The following is a 27,140-nucleotide window of genomic DNA, read 5'->3' on the forward strand; positions in this document are numbered from 1 at the left end:
AGGTGATTGCTTAACAAACAGAAACTAGGATACTTGCTGGGGTGGAGAGACAAATGATTGATGACCACAAACATGAGGAGATGAGAATTAAAAATGAGAACAAATGTTTATTAAAAATTTTAATTTAAACACATAGACTTGGCTAGAAACATAAGTATGATTATGAGTGTTGCTTTCCAATATATAGCTTCAGGAGGCTGCTGTCAGGCCGCGGGTGAGAGGCATAGGTTTGAGGAAGCAAAGAACCAAAGTAGCTTCCAAAGGGATATATTGGGAAAAAAAAAAATGGGTAGAGAATTACAGACACAATTCTGATCGGAAGCAAACAGACAAAAAGGCTAATAAGTTTTGATGAATTTTATTGCCAAAGATACCACGAGTCTGGCTTTTAAAAAGCCTTGAACTCTCAAATCCTTAAAGCAGTCTGTATTCTCCCAAACATTTGCTATGAGCAGGAAACAAGCTGCAAAAATTGCACAGAATCCAAGGAAGTCCAACTCACAGAGTTCACTATAGATATGGCTGTGGAAGAAATCAAGCAAGGGAAAGTTTCTAAGAAGGCGAAGCAAAGAACCACAGAGAACAATGAATGAGGGAGGTCCTCCCAATGCAATCTAGGTTCCAACGAGGAAACTTCCTTCACGGCAAAAGCAGAGTCTATGATCCCTGTCCCAAAGATTCTATCACTGTTCTGCACTATTGATGCAATCTAGGTTCCAACGAGGAAACTTCCTTCACGGCAAAAGCAGAGTCTATGATCCCTGTCCCAAAGATTCTATCACTGTTCTGCACTATTGACTGTGTGAATCTCAATCTTCCCTTTTTGACTGGGACTCGGGGCATACATATGTTGTCCCTGTTCTACTATCTTATTTAGCAGTAGGAGAATGATTGTTCTTTCAATTGTATCATCAGAACATGACAAACCATATCAGGATTGGATGGAAAGAACTGAGCATAGCTCAGAGATTCCGGATGTTGAGATGGATGCAGTATCTGAGAAGGGGCTTTGGAATATCTGGCTGAGCATGAGTTATGCTCTTCGTGAGAAAGAAAGAAAACACATGCTTCCCATATGGGCTTCCCAGGTGGCTCAGGGGTAAAGTATCTGACTGCAATGCAGGAGACACGGATTAGATTCCTGGGTGGGGAAGAACCATTAGAATAAGAAATGCCAGACCACTCTAGTATTCTTGCCTGGGAAGTCCTATGGACAGAGGAGCCTGTGGGCTACAGTCTGTGGGGTTGCAAAGAGTCGGACATGACTGAGCATACACACATGCACGCATGCTTCCCACATACGCATTTTCTTCTGCTGCTGATTACAGACTCAAGAGAAAAGCAGAGTCACAAGATGAGAGGCACCTGGGACTCTGAAGCCTCACACGGAGGGGAGTGGTCTCCCAAATAAGAACGCCTACCTTGAACTATTACATGAGTAACAAATTAACTTCTGTACTGTTAAAACTAGGATACTATTTGTGGATCTCTCTGTCTAGCCTTTCCTAAATAATCCTTTTTCATTTAGCCTTTTCTAAATAATCCACATCCACACATAAAATTCCAAATACTGACATTCTTAGGAAAAAACAAAACCAAACAGGGTGATGGATAGAACTACAACCCAATTAGTTGGGGTGACCTCTTGAAATACAAAGATCAGAGAAGCTCTCTCTAAAGAGGTTAATTTTAACTGAACAAGGAGTAGTCTGGCAAAATCTATGGGACAAGTGTCTGGAGCAAAAATTATAGCATGTGAAACATTTAAGGTGTAAACCAATTTTATGCTTTCTGAGGAAAAACAAAAAGGCCCATGTGGAAGAGCACAGGGAGGAGAGAGAGAGAGAGAGAGAGAGAGTTAGCTGGAATCTGGGTCTTACTTGGTGAGACAATTAGATAGATTTTAAGTCTAACAGGAAACTTTTGGAAGGTTTTAAGCAAAAGCATGACATGAATGATGTAGTTTATTCTTCTGGCTGCATGGAGAGTGGCTTTAGGAAGGCAAGATGGAAGGATAGGATCAGACAAGAGGCTACTGCAGGACAAGGCCTGGGGGGATGGTGCTGTCCAAAGGCCCATGGTGTTGATGGCGAGATGTGGTCAGGTTGGGCTGTACCTTGAAGCTAGAGTTGAAATAGCCTGTATATGGGTATTGTGGGTGAAGAAAATCATAGATTGGATATTGTGGATATCCTCATGTTTTCAATGAGAAAACAATGATACTTAGATGTTTGACATGAAAAGCTGAGTGGATAGTGCTGTTATTTACTGGGATTTGAAAAACGGAGGGAATATTCAGTTGACTAGATGTGAGAGAACTAGGAATCATGCGTGGGTGTATTTTTATCAGAGTTCCTGACACAGGTAATGCATTAAATGTCAACTTTGAATATAGGCATGCTAATATATGTCTTTTGCTCTCAGATCACCCCTATTAGAATAAGAGAGGGCTGCTTAACACTGGAGATTTCGATAAATTTATCATATCCCTCTACTCCTCTAAAATTTGAAATCAACTAAGAAACAAATCCAGGGAGCAACTGTACAGAGATCTAAATATCACATGTATAATGAATGATGCTTTAGAGAATATAAATTTAGATCCTCAACTAAGTACCCCTACTAATATTAAGCCCCACTTCCTTATCTGTGGCAGGCAGCTCTGAACAAAAGCATGCCGACACTGTAAATGAGGGCCCTAAACACATTCCCAGAATATGCCAATACTGCCTTTGAAGAAACAAGCCCAAAAGTGCTGAAACCACACATGCTCAGATTATTCTCCCAAATCCACCTCCAATCAGTCAAGTTTGTCCTGAGAAGAGAGGGAGGCAGATAGATCATGAGATCAGGAAACTTACCTACACAGAAACACAGAGAAAAGAAAAATGAGATTCTCTCTTAAAACACGTATGAATAAGAGATTACTGATGTTTGGAAAGCATCCATACAGGATACAATGAGGAGAAAAGAGAGACATTTTCAATGGTGGATATCATTTCAAAGAAGAATGAACATGTCATTAATGGCCTTTACCTTTACACTTTCAAACCCAGCTCTTAGAACTCAGGAACAGATTGAAGCCAAATTGAGATTTTACCTTATTTCAGGTAGTAGGAGAAAAAGGCAAAAAACCAGAAGAGAAAAAAAAAAATGTCCACTAGCTGGATGTGGAGTGCAATTCTGTTTTCCTACTTTCCAATCTCATATTATATGGATGGCTCATACCCAGAAGGAAAAATTGTCACACTTCCTCCACCTATTAACTACCAGCTTATATTCCATCACTGCATCACATCATCCATGCTCCTGATGATTTACTGACAGAATTGATAACTCCATCTGAAGACTCTTCCCTCATAGCTCAGTTGGTAAAGAGTCCGCCTGCAATACAGGAGATCCCTGTCCGATCCCTGGGTCGGGAAGATCCCCTGGAGAAGGGATAGGCTCCCCACTCCAGAATTCTTGGGTTTCCCTGTGGCTCAGCTGGTAAAGAATCCACCTGCAATGTGGGAGACCTGGGTTTGATCCCTGGGTTGGGAAGATCCCCTGGAGAAGGGAAAGGCTACTCACTCCAGTATTCTGGCCTGAAGAATTCCAAGGACTGTACAGTCCATGGGGTCACAAAGAGTCGGACATGACTGAGCGACTTTCACTTTTCTGAAGACTCTAGACCTCAGGCCTTTTATCTTATTCTTTCTTGACTAACCACCTTCCCTGAGGGATTAACTTGTAAAACTACTAAAAAAGAGTGCACATGAAGGAAGGAAATATGCGGCACAAAAGGCTGTTTTTGGCCACCAGGCCAGTTCAAAGTTCCTTACTTCCCTCTACATCTACGTTTAATCTGTGGACTGAAAAGGCCTTGCACTCAGATGTCATCCCCTGCATCCCAGGCTCTGCTGTACATGATAGGGTACCACATTTGTCAGATTCCATTCCTGATGTAGGACCACTCACTGCAAGGCACCTGTGGAAGACTGAAGACACAGAAGGTAGTGGGGGAAATTCTGGCAGCCAGGGACTTCCTCCAGAGTGTGTTCCCACGTAAGAATCATTCCCTCTGTAGTTCTAACCCTTAATGGCAGCCCCCAGTGGCAGTGGTTCCCACCAGATGGACTCTGAGAGCATAAAGTTTTATGTAACTTTTTGGCACATGAGGTCTAAAATGGTTACTGGCTGGTCTTTCACAGAACATGTCCATTGACTCCTGTAATAAATAAAATAAGACACTCCACTGAGAGGCCCAGGTAGGCTATGTCATCCAGTCTAGACCAGCACTGTCCAATAGAAACATGATCTAAATCCACAGTCCCCTACATTTTTGGCACCATGCACTGGTTTTGTGGAAGATAATTTTTCCATGGATTGGGCGGGGGATAGAAGGGATGGTTTGGGGATGATTCAAGCACATTTCATGTTTATTATGCCGCCACTGCTCTGACAGGAGGCAAAGCTCAGGTGGTAATGCCGGTGATGGGGAGTGACTGTAAGTACAGGTGAAGCTTTGCTTGCTCACCCACCATTCACCTCTTACTGTGTAGCCCAGTTCCTAAGGAGATTTGAAAACCCTGGTCTAAGCCATCTTGTAATTTTACATTTTCTAGTAACCACACTCAAAAAAAAACAAACAGGTTAAATTAATTTTAAATATATATATTATCTAGGCCAATGCATCCTATAATCCTTTTGCTGTTCATTTGCTAAATCGTGTCTGATTCTGCGACCCCGTGGGCTGCACCACACCAGGTTTCTTTGTCCTTCACGATCTCCCGGAGTTTGCTCAAATTCATGCCCATTGAGTCGGTGATGCTATCCATCTCATCTTCTGCCACCCCGTTCTCATTTTGCCTTCAATCTTTCCCAGCATCAGGGTCTTTTCCAATGAGTGAGTTCTACACATCAGATGACCAAAGCGTTGACGCTTCAGCTTTAGCATCAGTCTTTCCAATGAATATTCAGGGTTGATTTCTTTTGGGATTGATTGGTTTGATCTCAAAACTGTTGAGATAAGCACATTTCATATTGGATGCTAAATTTTCATAACAAATGCTTGAACTCTATGGAGATTTCATAAACTCTACAATTGAAAAAGTAGCTTCACACTACATACCTAGCAGAATGAATTAAAAAAAAAAAAAAGTAGTGACAAACCCTAAATGCTGGCCAAGATGCAGAGAAACTGACTGGCTCACTCATACAATGCTGGCAGAAATGCAAAATGGTAGAGTGACCCTGAAAATAATTTGGCAATTTCTTATAAAACTAACATGTACCTACACTATGACATAACCTTGCAATCCTGGGCATTTATCCCAGTTAAATAAAAATTTATGATCACACAAAAATCTGTATGCAAATGTTTAAGATCACTTTATTCATAATAGCCTGAACCTGAAAAAACTGCATCTGCTATTCAACAGGTCAATGGTTATACAAACAGTAATGCAACCAAACCCTGAACTATTACTTAGCAATGAAAAGGAACTAACTATTGAAACATGGAACAATATGGGTAACTCTCAAATGAATTAGTGAAAGAATTGAGACTCAAAAAGATGCTTAGTCTATGATTCCATTTCTACAGCATTCATGGGATGACAAAATGACAGACATGGAGAACAGAGTCGTGGTTGCCAAGGTCAGAAGCGAGGGCGGGCGGTGTGAGGGATGTGGGTGTGACTAGGAAAGTACATAAGAGCACTGAGGGACCCCTCTCATGATGGGAGTGCTCTGATTCTAATTACATTCATGTTAAAATCCTGTTTATGGTCTGGTGCTACAATTTTGCAAGATATTGTCATTGTAGAAGCTGGGTAAAGGAGACATGGGATTTCTCTCTCCTATTTCTTACACCTGCATGTACATCTACAAAATAAAAGTTTAATTTTAATAAAAATCATTCACATAATCAAGTTTCTCCAACAGCTGAAAGTCTTTCAATAACTGAAACAAATATCAGCTTTTAAATTTTGAAAATGAAAAATTCAATCCTCAAATCCCTCTTGTCACATTTCAAGTACCCAATAGCCACATACAACTAGTTGTCAAAGCATTACACAGAGTACATTGAGATCCTCTTTTGGGGCTAGGACAACTGAAAATAGAGCCAAATTTGAGGCATTAGAGAGGAAAATGGCCACACAATACTACTCCCAGAAAGCATACTTCCTACAAAGAAATGAGCATTTCTATTCTAAACACTCTGCAATTCCAAAAGAGGTAATGAAAGCTCCATGGTATTAAAAACTAACCAGTTGTGACAAACTGCTTATAGAGATGCATTGTTCTCTAGACAGTTTCTCAGCCAGCTAACAGGATGCTGTCTCCTAGACAAGATGCACATTTCCTCCTTAAACTCCTTTGTTTAAAAAAATGATTAAAACAAATAAAAGGTAATTATTTTAGATTACAGCATCCCCCCACCAAGCCCTATTTCTGCATGAACAATGGAGTTTAGCGTGATGGGCAGAGATGACGCACATTTACAAAGAGAAGCTGATGCTCAGCTCAACAGGTCCCTCTCCTTGACAAGCTGACAGATGAAACTGGAAGATGACATAAAATTGTGGCTCCTCCACGCACTGGCTGCCTGCCACACAGAAGGGCCCCAGGACACAGGTGGGGACTGTCTTCTGCTAATGGAGCACTTGAGAGGTGCGTGCAGGGTCCAGGGACTCTGGCCTCTTGGGCGACCACTGTGGTTAGTTTCTCCAGGAAATAATGGGAAGCCTGGCACAGCTTCACCATGCCACACTACTTATGTGTGTTTCCATCGGTGGGGCCTTGGGTGATACATGTGCCTTTTCAGTGGACAGCAACAGATCACATTGTGAGAAAATCAGCAGGAACAATGGTCTCTTTAGATTGCAACAGCTGAGCAGTTCTGGAGAGAAGTCAACAGCCCCCCAGTCTACCAAGCAAGGCCTCCCACCATCTGGACCTTTCTGCCTGCTGCCTTTATGCGCCTCCACCCTCCATTCTTACTGGTTTTATTTCCTTTCTTCCTGCAGAAAACCCTGCCTGGCTGACCTGTTTAACACTGCTCAGGTTATCCCTCTGTCTACAGTGACACCTGTTTCATTTATCTTTCTAAAAATGATTTATTTTCGGCTTTATTTTTTCAATTGGAGTTGATTTATAATGTTGTATCAGTTTCAGATGTACAGCAAAGTGATTCTATTACACATAAAGTTGTTCTTTTTTAACTTACTTTTTAATTTTAGGGAAATTATAATGTAGTGCTGGTTTCCATACAATAATGCAAATGCAAATAATGCAAAATAAACCACAATTACACATGTCTCCTTCTTCTTAAGTAACCCTCCCCTCTCCCCCATCTTACCTTTCTAGGTCATCCCAAAGTGCCAGGCTGGGCTCCCTATGTTATGCAGAAGCTTCTCACTAGCTACTTTACACGTGACAGTGGACATATGTCAATGCTGCTTCCTCAATTCACCCCAACCTCCTTACCCCTCTGGGCCCACAAGTCTGTTTGCATCTCCATTCCTTCTGTGCAAATAGGTTCATCAGTACTACTTTCTTAGATTCCATATATATGCATTAATATACAATATTTGCTTTTCTCTTTCTGACTGCTTCATTCTGCATAATAGGTTCTAGGTTCCTCCACTTCAATACAACTGACTCAAACTCATTCCTTTTTTATGGCTGAGTAATATTCTATTGCATATATGTACCACATCTTCTTAATCCATTCATCTGTCAATGAACATCTATGTTGCTTCCATGTCCTTGTTGCTGTTTGGTTGTTCAGTCCTGTCTGACTCTTTGCAACCCCATGGACTGCAGCCAGGCTTCCCTGTCCTTCACCATATCTGGGAGCTTGCTCAAACTCATGTCCATTGAGTTGGTGATGTCATCCAACCATCTCGTTCTCTGCCATCCCCTTTCCCTCTTGCTTTCAATCTTTCCCAGCATCAGGGTCTTTGGCTATCATAAACAGTGCTGCAATGAAAACTGGGGTACACATGTCTTTTTAAATTGTGATTTTCTCACAATCTTGCCCAGTAGTGGGATTGTTGGGTCATATGGTAGTTTTGTTCCTAATTTTCTTTAAGGAATCTCCATACTGTTCTCCATAAAGGCTGTATCAATTTACATTCCCATCAGCCATGTAGGAGGGTCCCCTTCTCTCATATGTTCTCTAGCAGTTATTACTTACAGACTTTTTGATGATGAGGTATCATCTCACACCATTCAGAAGGGACATAAGGCTATTCTTTTTCAGATTATTTTCCCTTATAGGTTTTTACAAAATATTGAGTGTGGTTACCTGGACTCTACAATAGGTCCTTATTGATTATCTAGTGTGTGCATGTTAATCCCAAACTCCTATCCCCCTCTTTCCTGTCTGGTAACTGTTTGTTTTCTATGTCTGTGATTCTGTTTCTGTTGTGTAAATGAGTTCATTTGTATCATTATTTAGGTTCCTCTAACAAGCAATATATCATAGCTGTCCTCTGTCTAACTTACTTAATATGACAATTTCATTAATTGAGGTTCATTAATGTTGCTGCAAATGGCATTATTTTATTTTTTATGGCTGAGTAACATTCCACTGTATATATGTACCACATCTTTACTCATTCACTCACCAATGGACACTTGGGTTGCCTCATGTCTTGGCTATTGTACATAGAGCTGCTATGAACACTGAAATGTACACATCTTTTTTAAAATTAGAGTTGACATAAATCCCCCCCCAAAAAAGTTTAGTTTTATTTGGATCTCATTCCTCCCTCATGGCGTTACAGAAGACACTTGAGAGTCCCTTGGACTGAAAGGAAATCGAATCAGTCAATTCTAAAGGGAATGAATCCTGCATAATTATTGGAAGGACTGATGCTGCAGCTGAAGCTCCATACTTTGGCCACCTGATGTGAAGAGCTGACTCGTTAGAATAGACTCTTATGCTGGGGAAGACTGATGGCAGGAGGAGAAGGGGATGACAGAGGATGAGATGGTTAGATGGCATCACCGACTCAATGGACATGAATTTGAGCAAGCTCTGGGAGATGGTGAGGAACAGGGAAGTCTGGCATGCTATAGTCCATGGGGTCACAAAGAATCAGACACGACTGAGTGACTGAACAACAACAAAAACCACAGTTCTTGGAAATACACCCTCAGTGTGAATGATCTTGCCTTCTGAAAGACTCCTGTTGCTAATGATAATAAGAGCTGTATTTTGCTGGGCAACTGTCTGTTGACAGTTCTGTGGCATTTTCATATTCTTTAACTTAATCCTCATAGACCTGCTTGGTGTGAATTATTACCCCCATTTTCCAGACAAGTAAATTAAGGATGAAAGCTATTAAGTAGCTAGCCTAAGATCACACACTGGATGACTGTTATAGCCAGTATTCACACTAAATCTGTTTTTCTGTCTCCAAAAAACTTTACTTTTATTCCTGTACTATTCTATTAACTCAGGACACATCATTTAATCAAACCACATTTGCAGAGCATCTGAGAGACACTAAGCTCTGAGCTAGGCTCCGAGGACACAACAAATGATATATTAAATATGGTCACAATACAGTAAGTACATTTGGTGAAGATATGTATTTCACCTAATAATTATAAGGATTCTCAGAAATATGTCATTTATGGTGGGTTTGCAAATGTATGAAAGTTTAGCAGGTGGAAAGGACTTGATCAAAGTCATGGCATGGGGGTGGGGTGATATAGTCTAGATGAAGAAAACTCATGTGCCAAGGCAAAGAATTAGAAAAGTCCACAGAGGGTTGAAAAATAGTCCAGCGGCGTGAAAGAAACACTGTCAAGGACAGGTTACAAGGGCTTGCTTTGTCACTCACAGGAGCTGGAAGGTGTTCTGTGGGTAACAGAGCCACAAAAAGGATTTTTCTGGCACAAGGTGGTCAGAACACATGGGCACCTCTTTCACTTATTCAAGTATATATCAAGTATATTTAGGTATATATCAAGTACCAAGTGCCTTATTGAAATTGGAGATATAAATAAGAGTTTCCAGTTGGGCGGTGGAAAGAATCAATAAATTAACAATCAGAGAGAAATAGGGTGACTTCTGGACAGAGCTGTGTGCAGGGTGATAGGAGGCATAGAGGATGAGCACTGGTTAGAATGGCAGGAGGTTACAGGTGTCAGAAATGGCTCCCCGGAGGAGATGTTGCTCTAGGAGTGGCTGAAGGATGGACTAGAAGGTGTTAAATGGGGGATAAAATGAGGGAATTGAAAATATATTTGAGAACAGTTGAGAGTTATCTCATAAAAATTATTAAAATATTTAGTAAAACATTACTAGTAATTTTTACTAGTAAAATTGATATTAGTAAATAATATTAATGTTTTAATATTAGTAAAAAGTATTAGTACAAGGAAGAAGTAGAGAGAAGTGGGCAGGGACGAGGAAGAAGTAGAGAGAAGGGGGAAGGGATAAGGAAGAAGTAGAGAGAAGAGTAGGCATTGTGATGCAAATCTTTAGCCCACTGAGTTTATAGAGAGGCAAGGTATTGGGAACAGAAAAAGCAGTAAGTTTGCAGAGAAGAGTCGACACTCAGCTTTGTACACAATAAGAGAAAACTGCCCATAATTCACAAACAAAACAAACAAAAAGAAAATTGAATAGAAAAAAATATTGGAAAGAAAAAATGGAATGCCAGATAATCATATCATAATTACGTTATTTTTTAATACTAATCATTGCATCTGTTAGCAATAATGGTAAATATTTAACCATCTCACTTATCAAAATAGTACATGTTTGAGCTTACTAAAATAACAAATCCTATTTTATTTGCTTTCTTGCTCTAGGTCTCTTGCACAGCTAAACATGAGTTCATTGCAAATTTGTAACCTGCACTTATAAGTATACAATGGAGTTTTCTAGAAGTTCTATTTCATTTGATGATAGCATCACTCTGACATCACAGATGTGTGCTTATGTATACTTGTATTTTTCTCAAAGTTTTGTGTTTAGAGCAGAGTTATTTACATTTCCAAAGATGAACTCAGCTTGTTTTCAGTACTCTACTGTGGTCTTAGGAGGCTTCTTTGGATCTACCTTCTACCATCTTTGTAATCGCATTACCAACCAATAAATCATTGTTTTGAAATCTTACAAATGTTCTTATGCCTATGTGGAAACACACTAAGGGCTAAGTATACTCTGTTGTCTTATTTTACAATATTCTTAAATTGTTTTGAAATTTTTTCAAATTTCAAAATGCTATATGTGTGCTATTCCTAAATTTAATGATATTTTACTCTAAAGTAAAATAAAATGCATTTTGCATTTTCCTTACAATTTAAGGACAGATTGCTGTTTTACTTTTTTTTTTTTTAAGAGAGAACTGGAGGCTCAGGTTCTCAATGCACAGTATCATTGATTGGCATTTAAAGAGTCTGAAAAACATCAGAGTTCTTGATTGAGGAAAGGAGAGAATCTACTCCTTTGGCCTCACAGATGTTAATAATTTCTCTTTCTGCATCTCATACACCAGACACCTTGGGAGTATATTTATAATAGTGCAAGCTAAGATGCAGCATTAATTTTTAATTCAACTGCTCAGGATTTAAAGAAAAAGGAATTGGATATTCCATTTTGATGAGACATTTAGAAGCTAAAAATGATTTTCTAAAACTTTTCAAACTAGGAGTGGGGGGAAAAAAAAAGCCATGGAAGCATCCAACACAGTAAGACAGTATATCAGTTTGAGTAGAGAAGTACCCATAACACCCAAGGGATTAATAAGGCCTATACAACACAACAGACAAAACATAAGGGATGCCCTGATGTCAAAAGTATAAGAACCAGGAATCTACCCTTCAGCTGTCTCCTCAGTTCTGTTCTTATGCTTGATGGTCTGTTTCACACATTGGCATCTGCCATTTCCAACCCGAATATTGCCCTGCTGACCCTGAGCAGATGATATTGTTAGTTGCTCAGTTGTGTCCAACTTTTTGTGACCCCGTGAATCTGTAGTCTGCCAGTCTCCTCTGTCCATGGAATTCTCCAGGCAAGAATACTGGAGTAGGTAAACATTCCCTTCTCCAGAGGATCTTCCCAATCCAGGGATCGAACCCGTGTCTCCTCCAATGAAGGCAGATTCTTTACCATCTGACCCATCAGGGAATTTAGGCCCCTATAATCCACATTGGAGAAGAAAATGGCAACCCACTCCAGTATTCTTGCCTGGAGAATCCCATGGACAGCGGAGCCTGGCAGGCTGCAGTCCATGGGGTCACGGAGAGTCAGACACGACTGAGTGACTAACACACACACACACACAATAACGGGAGGACCAGAGCATCAGGGCTGTACCTCCACTCCTGCCTCCGTTCAGGTCACACAAGCCAGCCCTTCACTCATGCTCTCCTCCTGCCTGATAGTTGGCCATCCTTTCTCTCCTGTTCTCTTAAAGGTTTGTGTCTCTCTTTCAAGTTCTTCCCAAAATTGTTTCCATCCCCACTAAAGACTAATTTTTCTTACAAAAAGACACAGACAGATGGCACACAGAACCCTTTCTTTCATTTGCAGTTTTGCTTCAAGTTACTATTACATCATTTTTATTTTCTCTCTGGTTAATAACAGGGGATACCTACTCTAACTCCACAATCTCTCATCCACATGCTAACATACAGAAAGCTGTGAAAATCAACAAGTTATTTTGCAACTCATTTGAGGGCAACACCTGATCTAATTTGGCAGTAAAATCTAAAATGACACTTGACAAGAATAATCATATTCTGCTGTGGAAATCACTCTGGAATGTTGACACAGTGTGCTAGGGAAGGAGTGCTCTATAACATAAAGTCTGTGTGCCCTCTATTACATTTTTAAAACACCTGTACTTTGAAAACATCTGGCCCCAAGTATTTGGAGGAAAGGACTATAAACCTATACTATCTTTAATATCAATCTCAATATTTAGGAGCAATTACAGAAGTATCTACACTATGTCTTTGATAAATACAGAGGCTGATTTCAAACACCCGTGGTTTCCAACTTAAGAAGCTGTCTAAAGAATTGTGGTCTAATTCACACTGCAAGATGACATTAAGGTGCATTAACATGTCTAGACACTCTTCATATACCATTTAATATTCTCAGAGTATGTCCTCTGGTTTAAGTATGGAGAGTTATCTTAATAAAATAAACCTTGATGACTCCCACGAGAATCAACAGATTAAAAAGAGAGAATCACCATGGCCACTCTCCTGGCTAGGAGCCTTGTAGATCAGTTTTCCCAGAAAGGTGGGTACAGTAGTGACAGAATTTTACAGTCAGATGTCAATGTTTGTCCAACTTACCACGGAGGTGAGTAACAGATAGGCACCATTATTTCAAACTGAGGTCAAAATTGAAGCTCTCTAAAAGACATACTTTGAGAGAGACGGTGACAGGTGATATTTGTCAAAAATGTCTCCAAAAGTCTACTGGATACAATATTCTTTATAGCCTGAAACTCTCATGCTTGTTGTTATTCTTCTATTTTAGAAAATAAAATAGGCTACCTGTTTCCAAAAAGCTGCTGGTATAAATTCATTTTGGTATTAGTTGGTTAGGGAAGCTCTCAAGGGTCTCCTTTATCTAATTATTCATTTGACAAACCCTTATCAGTCTTTGCAAAGGAAACAGCAGCAGAGGTAAGACTGCAAACTCTGAGGTGAGTCTCACTGAGCAGGAATCCTCTCAGTGACTTCAGGACATGACTTAACCTCTCTGAGCCTCTGTTTCCTCACATATGAGATTATTACCTACCTCAAAGTGTTCTTGTGACAATTACATTTGATTTTCTATGTAAAGTATTTAACAGAGTGCCTAACATGTGGGTAAGCATTCAACAAATGTTAGTGTAGCAGAACCTGAATACTCAGGCTCTTATATTATGCAAATTCAATTATTTTGTTTTACCATTCACAATTGCACTAGAAGAAAGGAACACAAATATTTCCATTTCTCTTCATTTCTCAGAAAGTTTTGATGATTAAGCCCTCCATGACCTCAAGGAAAGGGGAACTGATTTCTATGCTACTAGTTCAGATGCTGAAATTTATAGGACGCCAAACTCTACTTTGGAAAGAAAAGAGAGTGGCTGGTGTTTAAGTAAGAGGTAAAGTCAGAGAAGTAGAGGCAAAGAGAGGTCTCCTGAAATTAGAAAGAAACTCTAAAGAAAGAGTAACAACAGAAGTCTTGGGTTCTAGAATAGTAAGTGTTCAGTTCTTATGACATTGACTGCACCCACAGAGGCAGAAATTACTTTCAAGGTAAGAATGAAATGTGGTATGACAAAGGAGAATGAAATTCATACAGAATTTCTTGTGAAATATGGTATGTCAAGGGAGGTGAGTTCTGAAGGCCTTGAGGTATCCATCTTCACCAATGATTTCCAGTCCCACTCATGATACCAAACCACCAGAAAGCTATAGAAACAATGGATCTAATCTCTGTGAACACATGGGATATAAGTAATAAGTAGAAAACCTCCAATGTTATGACACAATCAAGTCTAACCAAGTTGAATTTCCTAACAGTCTATCAGAGTAACTCAGAATCAAAAAATGTCGACTCACAGCAATAAATAAAGGCCACATTTCTTGGATGCCTGTTTCTTTGGATAAGACTGAAAACCTCTGCTTCAGTTAGCATCATTATGATACTGTACTCCTATTTGTGATAAATGCTTGGCATACATGAGTGAGCAAAAGATAGGGTCATTTGGCTCCTGGGAGTTTACCATTTAAATAAGGGAGATAGACACTTTAACAGTAATTTTAATAAGCAGTGGTGATATGATACAGGAAATCAGAGATCAAAGTGGATTCAAGAGCACAGAAACAAGCCTAGGAGTTAGAAAAGACCTCTCTGAGGTAATACACGTAAAACTGAGCCTGGAAATGTGAGGAGGAGTTAGGCAGGTGAAGCGTGCCAGGTTGGGAGAACAGCATGGTCAAAGCTCCAGGGGTAAGAAGAGCGAGTGTGATGTAGTTAAGGAAACAGATGATGTCTAGTTAGACTACAGCACAGACAGCAAGAAGAAAATGTACTTAGGTGAGGTCTGTGGGAGGCTGAGGGCTGATTGCGGAGGACAAATTTTTCTGAATGATTCCTGTGAATTGACCAGGGAAGTTCATGGTTAGGTCAGGGCAGCCCTAGTTGCCATGACCATGACAATCAGGTAAAGCCCTCAGAGAGCAGATGAGGGAGAGGCAGATGCTGAGCAGACTGAATGGGGACCACAAAGGGGGCCAGAGAATCCTGGGCAAAGCTTGAAAGTGCTAGATGTGGTGGCAATGTATAAGCCCTGGTGTGGTATGTGCTCCTGTAAATTAATGAGGACATTAAATGGAAATTAATTTAGGGAATAGATCTCTCCCCTACTGGATACAAAATATTTCCAGGCCAGGGTACTGTTTTGGACTGAATGCTCATGTCCCCCTAAAATTCATATGATGAAACCCTAATAATCATTGTGATAATATTAGGGAGACAGATTTGGGGTGGGAATTAGGATTGGATGACGTCATATGTACATCATGAGAAACTCTGGGCTGGATGAAGCACGAGCTGGAATCAAGATTGCCAGGAGAAATATCAATAACCTCAGATATGCAAATGACACCACCCTTATGGCAGAAAGCAAACAAGAACTAAAGAGTCTCTTGATAAAAGTGAAAGAGGAGAGTGAAAAAGTTGGCTTAAAGCTTAACATTCGGAAAACTAAGATCATGGCATCTGGTCCCATCACTTCATGGCAAAGAGATGGGGAAACAGTGGAAACAGTGACAGATTTTATTTTGGGGGGCTCCAAAATCACTGCAGATGGTGAGTGCAGCCATAAAATTAAAAGACGCTTGTTTCTTGGAAGAAAAGTTATGACCAACCTAGACAGCATATTAAAAAGCAGAGACATTATATTGCCAACAAAGGTCTATCTAGTCAAAACTATGGTTTTCCCAGTAGTCACGTATGGATGTGATAGTTGAACTATAAAGAAAGCTGAGTGCCAAAGAATTGATGCTTTTGAACTGTGGCGTTGGAGAAGACTCTTGAGAGTCCCTTGGACGGCAAGGGGATCCAACAAGTCCATCCTAAAGAAAATCAGTCCTGAATATTCATTGGAAGGACTGATGTTGAAGCTGAAACTCCAATACTTTGGCCACCTGACGTGAAGAACTGACTCGTTGGTAAAGACCCTGATGCTGGGAAAGATTGAAGGCATGAGGAGAGGACGAGATGGTTGGATGGCATCACTGAGTTGATGGACATGAGTCTGAGTAAGCTCTGGAAGCTGGTGATGGACAGGGAGGCCTGGCATGCTGAAGTCCATGGGATTGTAAAGAGTCAGACATGACTGAGCGACTAAACTGAACTGAACTGAACTGAAGTCACAAGTGTGGGGACTTCATGATGGAATTAGAGCCCTTAAAAAAAGAGACCAGTGAGCTCCCTCTCCTTCTCCCCACCTCCCATCCCCCCTGCCATGTGAGGACAGGGCCAGATGATAGCCGTTCACCAACCAGGAAGTACGCCCTCACCAGAACTCCAATACACTGGCTTGATGATCTCAGACTTTGCAGCCTCCAGAACTGTGAGAAATGAATACCTGTTTTGTGTAAGCCACCCAGACTATGGGCATTTTATTAAAGTAGCCTGAGCTAAAACAGGCATTTGCATTTTTAATGGACCAAATAAGAGTACTCTAGGACTGACAACCCTTGAAAACTTTAAGCTGAGAGAATGACTGACTCTGAGTGATAAGGCATGGCTCTAATTTGGAAAAACAGAAAAGAGAACTAGCAATCCTGGCCTGCAGGGGAGGAGATACACCCTAAGCAACAAGCCCAATGGACACAGGCATTGCAGCACCAAAGTAAGGAGCACCAGTCACATGACTGCTCCATCCCAAGACCACTCACAATGTATCTATTCTTTAAAATTGTTTGCAGCCACATTAATCTTCACTTAGGGAAACCACAACTACGTGAGTAGTTGCAGCAATATCTGAACATTGTGCATGGGGCTTGAATCCTGACTCAGCCATGTTCCAGCTGCAGGGCTCTGGGTGACTTACTAGGTTCTTTGAACTTCAATTTTCTCGTTAGGAAAACAGAGAAAATAATGGTCTTTCAAGGCTCTATGGCTGGCAGAAACCCAGTCAACCAACACAAGCAGAAGAAGATGACTTTGTTTTCAGAATGAGGATGATGACATGGAACCTGCTGGCAGGACGTGCAGTCAGGTATCCCAGGGGAATGGAAGCAGAAACAAGAAAGCTGGTAAAAAATAATTACTCTCTCAAAGGCTCTGATTCCCCACCCCTGCTTTGCCTTCTCCTCCACATCTTCTGTTCCTCCAAGTTGAACCTGATGAACTGTGACTCTCCATAACCCCTGGGTTAACATTTAGTTATTAAAAGAGACTGACTAGTTTCTACAAACCATACTTCCTAATTCCCAGGAGAGAACCCAAGTTCCCACCTCTGTCCTAGGGGCAGATCACACACAGCTGCCTGGCCCCAGAGCTCTCTTGGAGGGAGATGGGGAATGAGGCAGAGGAAGGACATTAAAGAAGGTTCTATAAAATGACAAGCAACCCCCAAAAGGGGGTTCTCTACAGGGAAACCTCATGAAAGATTTTGTTTAGGATTTATTTCATGGTTACTTGTGAATCACCTAACACATAAAATAATCCAGATATTATAACCTAGACCTTTACTGTACCCTCACAATGATTTTAGTAAATACTTAATTTCATGCAGAAGGATCCTGACAGCTAAAATGAATCTGTCTCGGTAGGTATGGCCTTTGTCACCACATTGGGAATTCTTAGTTAAGTCTAGACCACAGGCTGGAGAAGGCAATGGCACCCCACTCCAGTACTCTTGCCTGGAGAATCCCATGGACGGAGGAGCCCGGTAGGCTACAGTCCATGGGGTCGCGAAGAGTCGGACATGACTGAGCGACTTCACTTTCACTTTTCACTTTCCTGCACTGGAGAAGGAAGTGGCAACCCACTCCAGTGTTCTTGCCTGGAGAATCCCAGGGACGGGGAAGCCTGGTGGGCTGCCGTCTATGGGGTCGCACAGAGTCGGACACGACTGAAGCGATGCAGCAGCAGCAGCAGACTGCAGGCAGTTTATATCCAGTTGTTACATTTGGAAATAAAACAATTTACTTGACAATTTAAACGAATTTATTTATGAGCAGTAAGAGACAGGACTGTGCTTCAGACATCCCTACACAGTCTGTGAAATGTGCATCTGAAAGCAGAGGAATAGCTATCAATCATGACATTAAGTGGAAGAAAACCACCAGGAGACCTGAAGGTGATGTCAGAAAGCTTTGGTTGCCCTCCGCTTCTCAAATGTCATTACAAAGAACTTGAATTGGGTTCACCAACCTTTAATAATTACCTGAATGCCACACGAGTACTGAATTTACTGAACAAATCGATACACTCTGAATAACAAGCTGTGTTCAGGGATTTCCCTGGTGGTCCAGTGGTTAAGAATCTGCCCTGCAATGCAGGAAATGCAGGAAATGCAGGTTTGATCCCTGGTTGGGGAACCAAGATACCAACTGCTGTGGAGCAATTGAGCCCCTGTGTTGCAACTACTGAGCCTGTGTGTCTCAACTAGAGAATCTGTGCACTGCAACAACTAGAGAATTCCTACGCTGCAATAAAAGATCCTGCATGACACAATGAAGATGCTGCCTGCCGCAACTAAGACCCAATGTAGCCAAATAAATAAAAATTTATTTAAAAGTTGTTTTCAGACAGATAAAGAATTGAATATGCAGGATTTTCTTCCAGTGATACCTATATGCCTTCCCTCCAAGAGTTAAGCCAAACCATCAACTTCTAGGTGTTTCCCAGGTGGTTCTAGTGGAAAAGAACCCACTGCCAATGCAGGAGATGTAAAGGTCTCAGGTTCGATCCCTCTGTTGAGAAGATCCCCCGGAGGAGGGCATGGCAACCCATTCAAGTATTCTTGCCTGGAGAATCCCATGGACAGAAGAGCCTGGCAGGCTACTGTCCATAGGGTTGCAAAGAGTCAGACAAGACTGAAGTGACTTAGCATGCACATCAACCTCTAGAAAGACACATGTACAATTTACCTGAATGGATGTCCCTTTCCAAATATTCTCCTCAAAAGACCTACCAGTAATGATCAACCTCAGGGTCCTAAATGGTAATGTAACCACCTTTTGCATAAAGAGCTAAATTAGGTGGAGCCTTGCTGCTGAGGTAAAAGACCACTACTTAGAGTCTCTGACTCTGAATCACCCTAATTATTATCTTCCTTCAGAACATGTAGGTCTCTAAGTTCAATTCCTCTGGTATCAGTTACTAAGCCTCCATGGTATTTGCTACACTGGAATCAGATGTTGGATTTATAAAAACAATTTCCCCAAATGGCTGATAGTTATGAAGACAATACCATATGTTATCTGTCACCTCTCCTGGTTAAGGATGGAACTGCTGGTGGAAGACTTTTCTAGATGCTCATGCACAGGGGACTAAGGCATGGTCTCTCCAAGAATTTATAACCTAGTTTAGATAAAAAGATGTAAACCTTTCAATAAACAACAGTAGGCTTGGCTAATGGATGAAGATGGAGAATGATCAAATGAGAAAGACTCAAAATAGGAATTCGGAAGTAGAAGAGATGAAACAGGCTAGAGTGCATCGAGGAGGCTTTAGACAGTAGGGAAAGCTCTCGCTGAGTCTTAAAGAAAGGGGAGGATTCATTGAATGGAAGAAGATAAAGGGACCTGTGATGCTGCACTAGTAAACATGAGTGGGGAAGCAACAGCCTTTGCAGGACGCACTACTTAGGACAGTTGAAAAGACTGAGAAGATTCATATAACACAGCAGTTTTCAGCTGAGGCTGACTTTGGCCCTCAAGGGTAATGTGACAATGTCCACTGACATTTTCAATTCTTACAACTAGAGAGATGGCAACTAGTGGGTACAGGTCAGAGATACTGCTGAATATCTTAGAATGTACACAACAGCCCTCAAAACAAAGAATCACCTGTTCCATAATGTCAAGGGTGCCAAGGTTGAGAAACCTTGCTTGAAGAAGAGATTAAAAAGGATTTGAAATGGCTCACTGAAATTGCCTTCTTAGACTGTTCAGCCATGCTACCTTTGAAGCTGCCATCTTTATACCAACAGAGAGAAAAACAATGGAGAAAGGGGGCTGTTTAGAAAACAAACAGGATATAAATTTATCTCTAAGTTTAGAAATAAAGCTTCCTTATAGAGAGCTTCCTATGCACGCTGGCCGATTAAGGCCAGTAAAACTTACTGGCCATAAGTATGACTCACTCTGTGAATATGTCTTATGAAAGCAATAAGATCTATCCCTAACCTCATTTCTTGTTGATGGTCTCAAGGGGAAGCCGGTCAGAGAATGTGAATAGCTCAGCATCTCTATTAGGAAGATAAGTCAAAGCACAAGTTCTCCTAATTAAAGACTAATAGCATCACCTTGATGGTAATATTAATTATGCTAATGATAAAAAATTATGATGTTAATTACTTCCTGAGAAACCTTCCCTTGCCACTCTCTATAAAATAGGTCCCTCCATCACGCTCATCTCATCTTGGTATATTTTTTTTTCATAGCACTTATCCATTTTACAGCTATCAGAAATTATTAACAGGTAGATAGGTAAGTCATAGGTAGGCAAGTAGAGAGATAATGAATAGAGGTTTAGGTTCTTATTGACTGCCTGACCCACTAGAATGCAAGCTTCATGAAGGAAGGCACTTTCACCTATTCCCTGCTATAGGTATTTCTGGATCTAGCAAGTCTCCCAACTTGGCTTTGAAAAGGTGCTCATTAAACATTTATTCAATGAATAAATGATGATTAATAACATTTATGGAGCTTCTCAGGGGGCACTAGTGGTAAAGAATCCACCTGCCAATGCCAGCAGATGCAAAAGAAGCAGGTTTGATCCCAGGGTCAGGAAGATCCCCTAGAGTAGGAAGTGGCAATCTACTCCAGTATTCTTGCCTGGAAAATTCCACTAAAAGAGGAACCTGAAAGGCTACAGTCCATGGGGTTGCAAAGAGTCAGACATAATTGAGGAACTGAGCATGCACACTAACATTTATATAGCCTCTGCCATTATGGAGCACTCTCCCTGGTGGCTAAAATGATAAAGAATCTGCCTGCAATGCGGGAGACCTGGGTTTGATCCCTGGGTTGGGAAAAATCCCCTGGAGAAGGGAATGGGAACCCACTCCAGTATTCTTGCCTGGAGAATCCCATGGACAGAAGAGCCTGGCAGGCTACTGTCCATAGGGTCACAAAGAGTCGGACATGACTGAGTGACTAACACTTCCACTTTCACTTCATCTTTCATGTCTTGACTCCAAGAATAACATGCACTGGCATTGTGACCCTAACTCTGATGAGTAAGAGAGATCTAAGCCTGCCCTTTTATATACCTTGTAGGCCAGTAAGAGTGCAATCAATGGAAAAAATATGACCAACTGATACGTATTCCAATACAGAATATTGAGAGTAAGAGGGAATCATAGGGATCCATAACAGGGTCAAGGGAGGCAGATATTAGTATTCTTTTAATTTTATCAGTGAGAAAACAGTAGGTCAGAGAGCTGAGTAGAATCATCCCAAGTCACACAGTTTAAAGGTGAAGACAAGATTCTTATAACTACATATGCACACCTTAGATATTAAGATTTGTACCGTGTTATTATTTGGAAGTACACACATAACTAAAGATGGAGCTATATCTTCACTCTTTCAATATCTAGTTTCTTCCACCTGTGCTGGCTGTGAGGGTGCCTACGCATGGCTCTGTATCTGACTGTAATGTATTCTGCCACTTCTCATCTCAAAATGAGCTGGAGTTGTCCACACCGTGGGATGACCCACCGTCAGCAGTTTCCCAGCATTGCAAAGCCACAAGTCCCAAAGCAGGAACATGGGGGGAATGGAAAGGGCAACAGGGAAAGTCATCCACATTCATTCAGATTTTAATAACAGAATTGGCATTTGGAAATCAGTCTTCCTTTCCATTCTGACATGACTGTGCTTAGTCACTCAATCATGTCCGACTCTTTGCAACCCCATGGACTATAGCCCGTCAGGGTCCTCTGTCCATGGGATTCTCCAGGCAAGAACACTGGCGTGGGTTGCCATGTACTCCTCCAGGGGATCTTCCCAACCCAGGTCTCCCACATTGCAGGCAGATTCTTTACTGTCTGAGCTACCAGGAAGCCCACAAATACCAGAGTGGGTAGTCTATCCCTTCTCCAGGGGATCTTCCCAACCCAGGAATCAAACTGGGGTCTCCTGCATTGCAGGCAGACTTTTTTTTTTATCAGCCAAGCTACCAGGGAAGCCCTCAGATGTGACCAAATGATGCTTTCAGAGCCATTTAAGCCCAGAATAGACTACTGGGTTCACTCGTATTATTTTATGAAGCATCAATAACTGCCAGAAAATACTCACTTAATGTAAACTATGTGCCACATATCAAACTTCTTCATCTGGAGACATTCCTGCTTGTCATGACTGGTGGGTGAGGCACTGCAGGATCTAATCAATAGAGGTCAGATATGGTCCTAAAGAATCTACAATGTATGAAACAGGCCCACAACAAAGAATTATCTGGATAAAAGCATCAACACTACCAAGCTTGAGAAACCTTCGTGTAGATCATAAAGTTCAAAAGAAAGAAATTCTGCCCTCAAAGACTCTAGGCACACAAAGAATGACAATTCAACATGCTAAGCCCCATAATAGACAATACTAAGATGCTTTAGAAGCACTAGGAAAGCAGTACCTCTATACAGACTCCTGACAAAGTCACAAGAGGAAATTGTGGTTCTCTACCTTAGCTCTCAGTCAAAATGATTCCTATGTTATAATGTATCTGGGTCTTAAATTCTAGTGCCAGACATTACATCAGAGACTTATAGAACTTACTCCCAGTGATTTTTAACTCATTCTGGTTCTTTACTATCTGCAGGACAAAAAAACCCCATGTGGCATTTTAGGTTTAGAGACTGTCAGAAGCATTTTTATGTCAACCATCTTCTTAATGGTTTCTTAACTTCCCATGCTGGTGTTTCAAATAACAGAAATTACACAGTAATTTGTACATGAAGGTAGAACAAATGATTTAGTTCAAAAAGGAAAGAGTGAAAGGAGACCACTTAAGGCCACTAACATCTCCAGTGGTTAAAAAGAGGTGCAATATATTAGTTATTACTATCTTCTTCATTCCCAAAGAAAGGCAATGCCAAAGAATGCTCAAACTACCGCACAGTTGCACTCATCTCACATGCTAGTAAAGTAAGGCTCAAAATTCTCCAAGTCAGGCTTCAGCAATACATGAACTGTGAACTTCCAGATGTTCAAGCTGGTTTTAGAAAAGGTAGAGGAACCAGAGATCAAATTGCCAACATCCGCTTGATCATTGAAAAAGCAAGAGAGTTCAGAAAACATCTATTTCTGCTCTATTGACTATGCCAAAGCCTTTGACAGTGTGGATCACAATAAACTGTGGAAAATTCTGAAAGAGATGGGAATACCAGACAACCTGACCTGCCTCTTGAGAAACCTGTATGCAGGTCAGGAAGCAGCAGTTAGAACTGGACATGGAACAACAGACTGGTTCAAAATAGGAAAAGGAGTACGTCAAGGCTGTATATTGTCACCCTGCTTATTTAACTTATATGCAGAGTACATCATGAGAAACGCTGGGCTGGAGGAAGCATAAGCTGGACTCAAGATTGCCAGGAGAAACATCAATAACCTCAGATACGCAGATGACACCACCCTTATGGCAGAAAGTGAAGAACTAAAGAGCCTCTTGATGAAAGTGAAAGAAGAGAGTAAAAAAGTTGGCTTAAAGCCCAACATTCAGAAAACAAAGATCATGGCATCCAGTCCCATCACTTCATGGCAAATAGATGGGGAAACAGTGGAAACAGTGGCTGACTTTATTTTGGGGGGCTCCAAAATCACTGCAGATGGTGAGTACAGCCATGAAATTAAAAGACGCTTACTCCTTGGAAGGAAAGTTATGACCAACCTAGACAGCATATTAAAAAGCAGAGACATTATATTGCCAACAAAGGTCTATCTAGTCAAAACTATGGTTTTCTCGGTAGTCATGTATGGATGTGATAGTTGAACTATAAAGAAAGCTGAGTGCCAAAGAATTGATGCTTTTGAACTGTGGTGTTGAAGAAGGCTCTTGAGAGTGTCCTGGACTGCAAGGAGATCCAACCAGTCCATCCTAAAGGAGATCAGTCCTGGGTGTTCATTGGAAGGACTGAAGTTAAAGCTGAAACTCCAATACTTTGGCCACCTGATGTGAAGAGTTGACTCATTGGAAAAGACCCTGATGCTGGGAGGGATTGTGGGCAGGAGGAGAAGGGGAGGACAGAGGATGAGATGGTTGGATGGCATCACCGACTCAATGGACATAGGTTTGGGTAAACTCTGGGAGCTGGTGATGCACAGGAAGGCCTGGCATGCTGCGGTTCATGGGATTGCAAAGAGTCAGACATGACTGAGCGACTGAACTGAACTGATCTCCTTCATAAGCCATGATCACTTTAATATGACTCAACTCATTTATTTAGACAAAGTTAAACTGAAGTCGCTCAGTCGTATCCAACTCTTTGCGACCCCATGGACTGTAGCCTGCTAGGATCCTCCATCCGTGGGATTTCCCAGGCAAAAGAGTACTGTAGTGGGTTGCCATTTCCTTCTCCAGGGGATCTTCCTGACCCAGGGATCGAACCCAGGTCTCCAGCATTGCAGGCAAATGCTTTTCCATCTGAGCCACCAGAGAAGCCCTATTCAGACAAAGTGCTCTGTAAATTGTGATGTCTATGTAAATAGAAATCTTACTATAAGATAAGAAAAGTTGAGTTCTATCTTTTTACTTTGAACGCACACACAGAGAGAGATCAACCACATCAATAAAAGAGCAGTCAAATTTAATCTTATGCTGAGAGACCCTACTTCATGTGGAGAACTAAAGACATAAACCAAGTACTTTGGTTTCTCCTATAGGTTATAAATTCAGTTTTATTAACAGCTAACAGAGACAGACATTTGAAGATGCAGGGTACCCAAAAGATTTAATAATCTGTTTCATAGTTTCCCTTTAAAGTTGATTTCCATCTTATATTTTATTTAAATCTTTTTGTACAAAATGGGAATTCTTAAAATCATTTGTTTCTATATGCTCAACTCATTGTTGAAAGAACATTCTCATTAAGAAGTTATTCTAGCCACTCCTTTATCATGACATGATTTAACAAATGCCCTCAAAAGATAGAGGATCTGGAAAGGATTTTCCACTCTGAGTTGCAAATAGAGATTTTGGCCACAGGATATTTTCCTGATCCACTCCAATCTAGGATATACTCTTCTTCCAATAATATAATACTTATTCATGCCTTTGCTAATGGAATGGATTAGATAGGAAACCATTAAGGCTCATAGCCTTGACATCATATAAAATTTATCTGGATAGCAGAATCCTTCAAGTAATTACTGCTGAAACCAAGCCAACTGACATCAATTATGCTCAGAAAAGTAGTCCACACATCACTCCATATATTATGATGGATATTTGTTTCGTAGATAAAGAACTAGTGATACTATCAATTAATCTGGAATTAAAGTGATATTTATATGATTCATAGTTAACTCAAAAGACTTCTAATCTCATGAATTCACCACATAGAGTTCTTTGTCCAACTTTTTCACTGGCAATATAATATGTATAGAAATATTACTGTAGTGTTTGCCTTAATTTCTGTTTTTTTATGTCACCACAAAAATGGCACAAGAATTTCTTTTTGTAATTCTTATCTCCTTATGGTGTACCTTTGCAACAATTAATGGTCTGAGTATAGAATTCAAGATCTGACTAAGCTACAGACTTCATTTTTCTCTCATTGACGCAAACTTTACAAGTGATCTTCTATCAGCCTGTACTTTTTTGTGAGTTGCTTATGCTATGATATGGAAGCATATTAAATTAGGCACTTCTAATCTTTTTCCACAGAGTCCCTGCCTTCATTCCTCCATTTGGCAGTTATCTGTCTTTACTGGATGTTAATGTGATTCAAATCCACAGGAAACTTTTAATTGTTAAAATGCTTCACAGTGTAATTTAAACATTCCTGTGACAATTAGTATACATTTTAGTCATTAAAGTTTTCTCAAACCTAATTTAAGCTTCCCACAAAGTGACTTTCCCTTAAAGTGACAAATGTTTGACTTAACTCCAGTTTCATTCACTACTGCCCCTTTTTATAAAATGAATATTTACCATCTTAGACTGAGACAGCCTACACATTCATACCCAGGAATATCTGTCTGCATGCAAATTTTTACTATTAGTCACAGGCAATGATGTAACATAGAAAATATTTTTAAGTTACCCTAATGGATTTAAATGTAATGTCTTCAAAACTAAGAGGATGCTAAGATTAATTTGCCCATCATCTACACAGTTAGGAAGAAAATGTTGTACACAACATGGATTTGAGTAAAATTTACATTTTTATCATGGAAAACTTTCATTTAAATTATTTATATTCTAGCCTTTGACATCACAGATTCTTAGAGGCCTTGAATATAGTTTCAAATGTATTCCAATCTCTGATGAGAAGATTTCTCATTAGAAAAGGCCCTGATACTGGGAAAGGCTGAAGGCAAGAGGAGAAGGGGACAACAGAGGATGAGATGGTTAGATGGCATCACCGACTCAATGGATAGGAGTTTGAGCAAGCTCTGGGAGTTGGTGATAGATAGGAAAGCCTGGCATGCTGCAGTCTGTGGGGTTGCAAAAAGTCAGACACGACTGAGCAACTGAACTGAACTGAACTGATGTTGAGAAATATTTGAACTATAGAGCTATAGAGAACACTGAAAACTAAATGACCCAGAATTTGAAAAATGTAAAATGGCCAATAAATATGAAATATGTCACATTTAATTAATTCTTATTAGTTACAGGGTTAACCTAACTTGAGATAAATATTTAATTACTTAGTTATGCCCTGCTGATGTTAAGAGAGCTGGTTACATCTTCTCTTTCAGCATTAGTGGTA

The 27,140-nt window shown here is 40.5% G+C and overlaps 1 protein-coding gene across 1 annotated transcript in view; it reads right to left on the bottom strand.

Moving 5' to 3' along the window:
- The window catches only part of THSD7B (thrombospondin type 1 domain containing 7B), a 989,572-nt gene that overhangs the window by 687,791 nt on the left and 274,641 nt on the right, over positions 1–27,140 (bottom strand). The window lies entirely within an intron of this gene.

This window comes from Cervus elaphus, chromosome 33 (genome assembly GCF_910594005.1).
Source record: "Cervus elaphus chromosome 33, mCerEla1.1, whole genome shotgun sequence".
Lineage (NCBI taxonomy): Eukaryota > Metazoa > Chordata > Mammalia > Artiodactyla > Cervidae > Cervus > Cervus elaphus.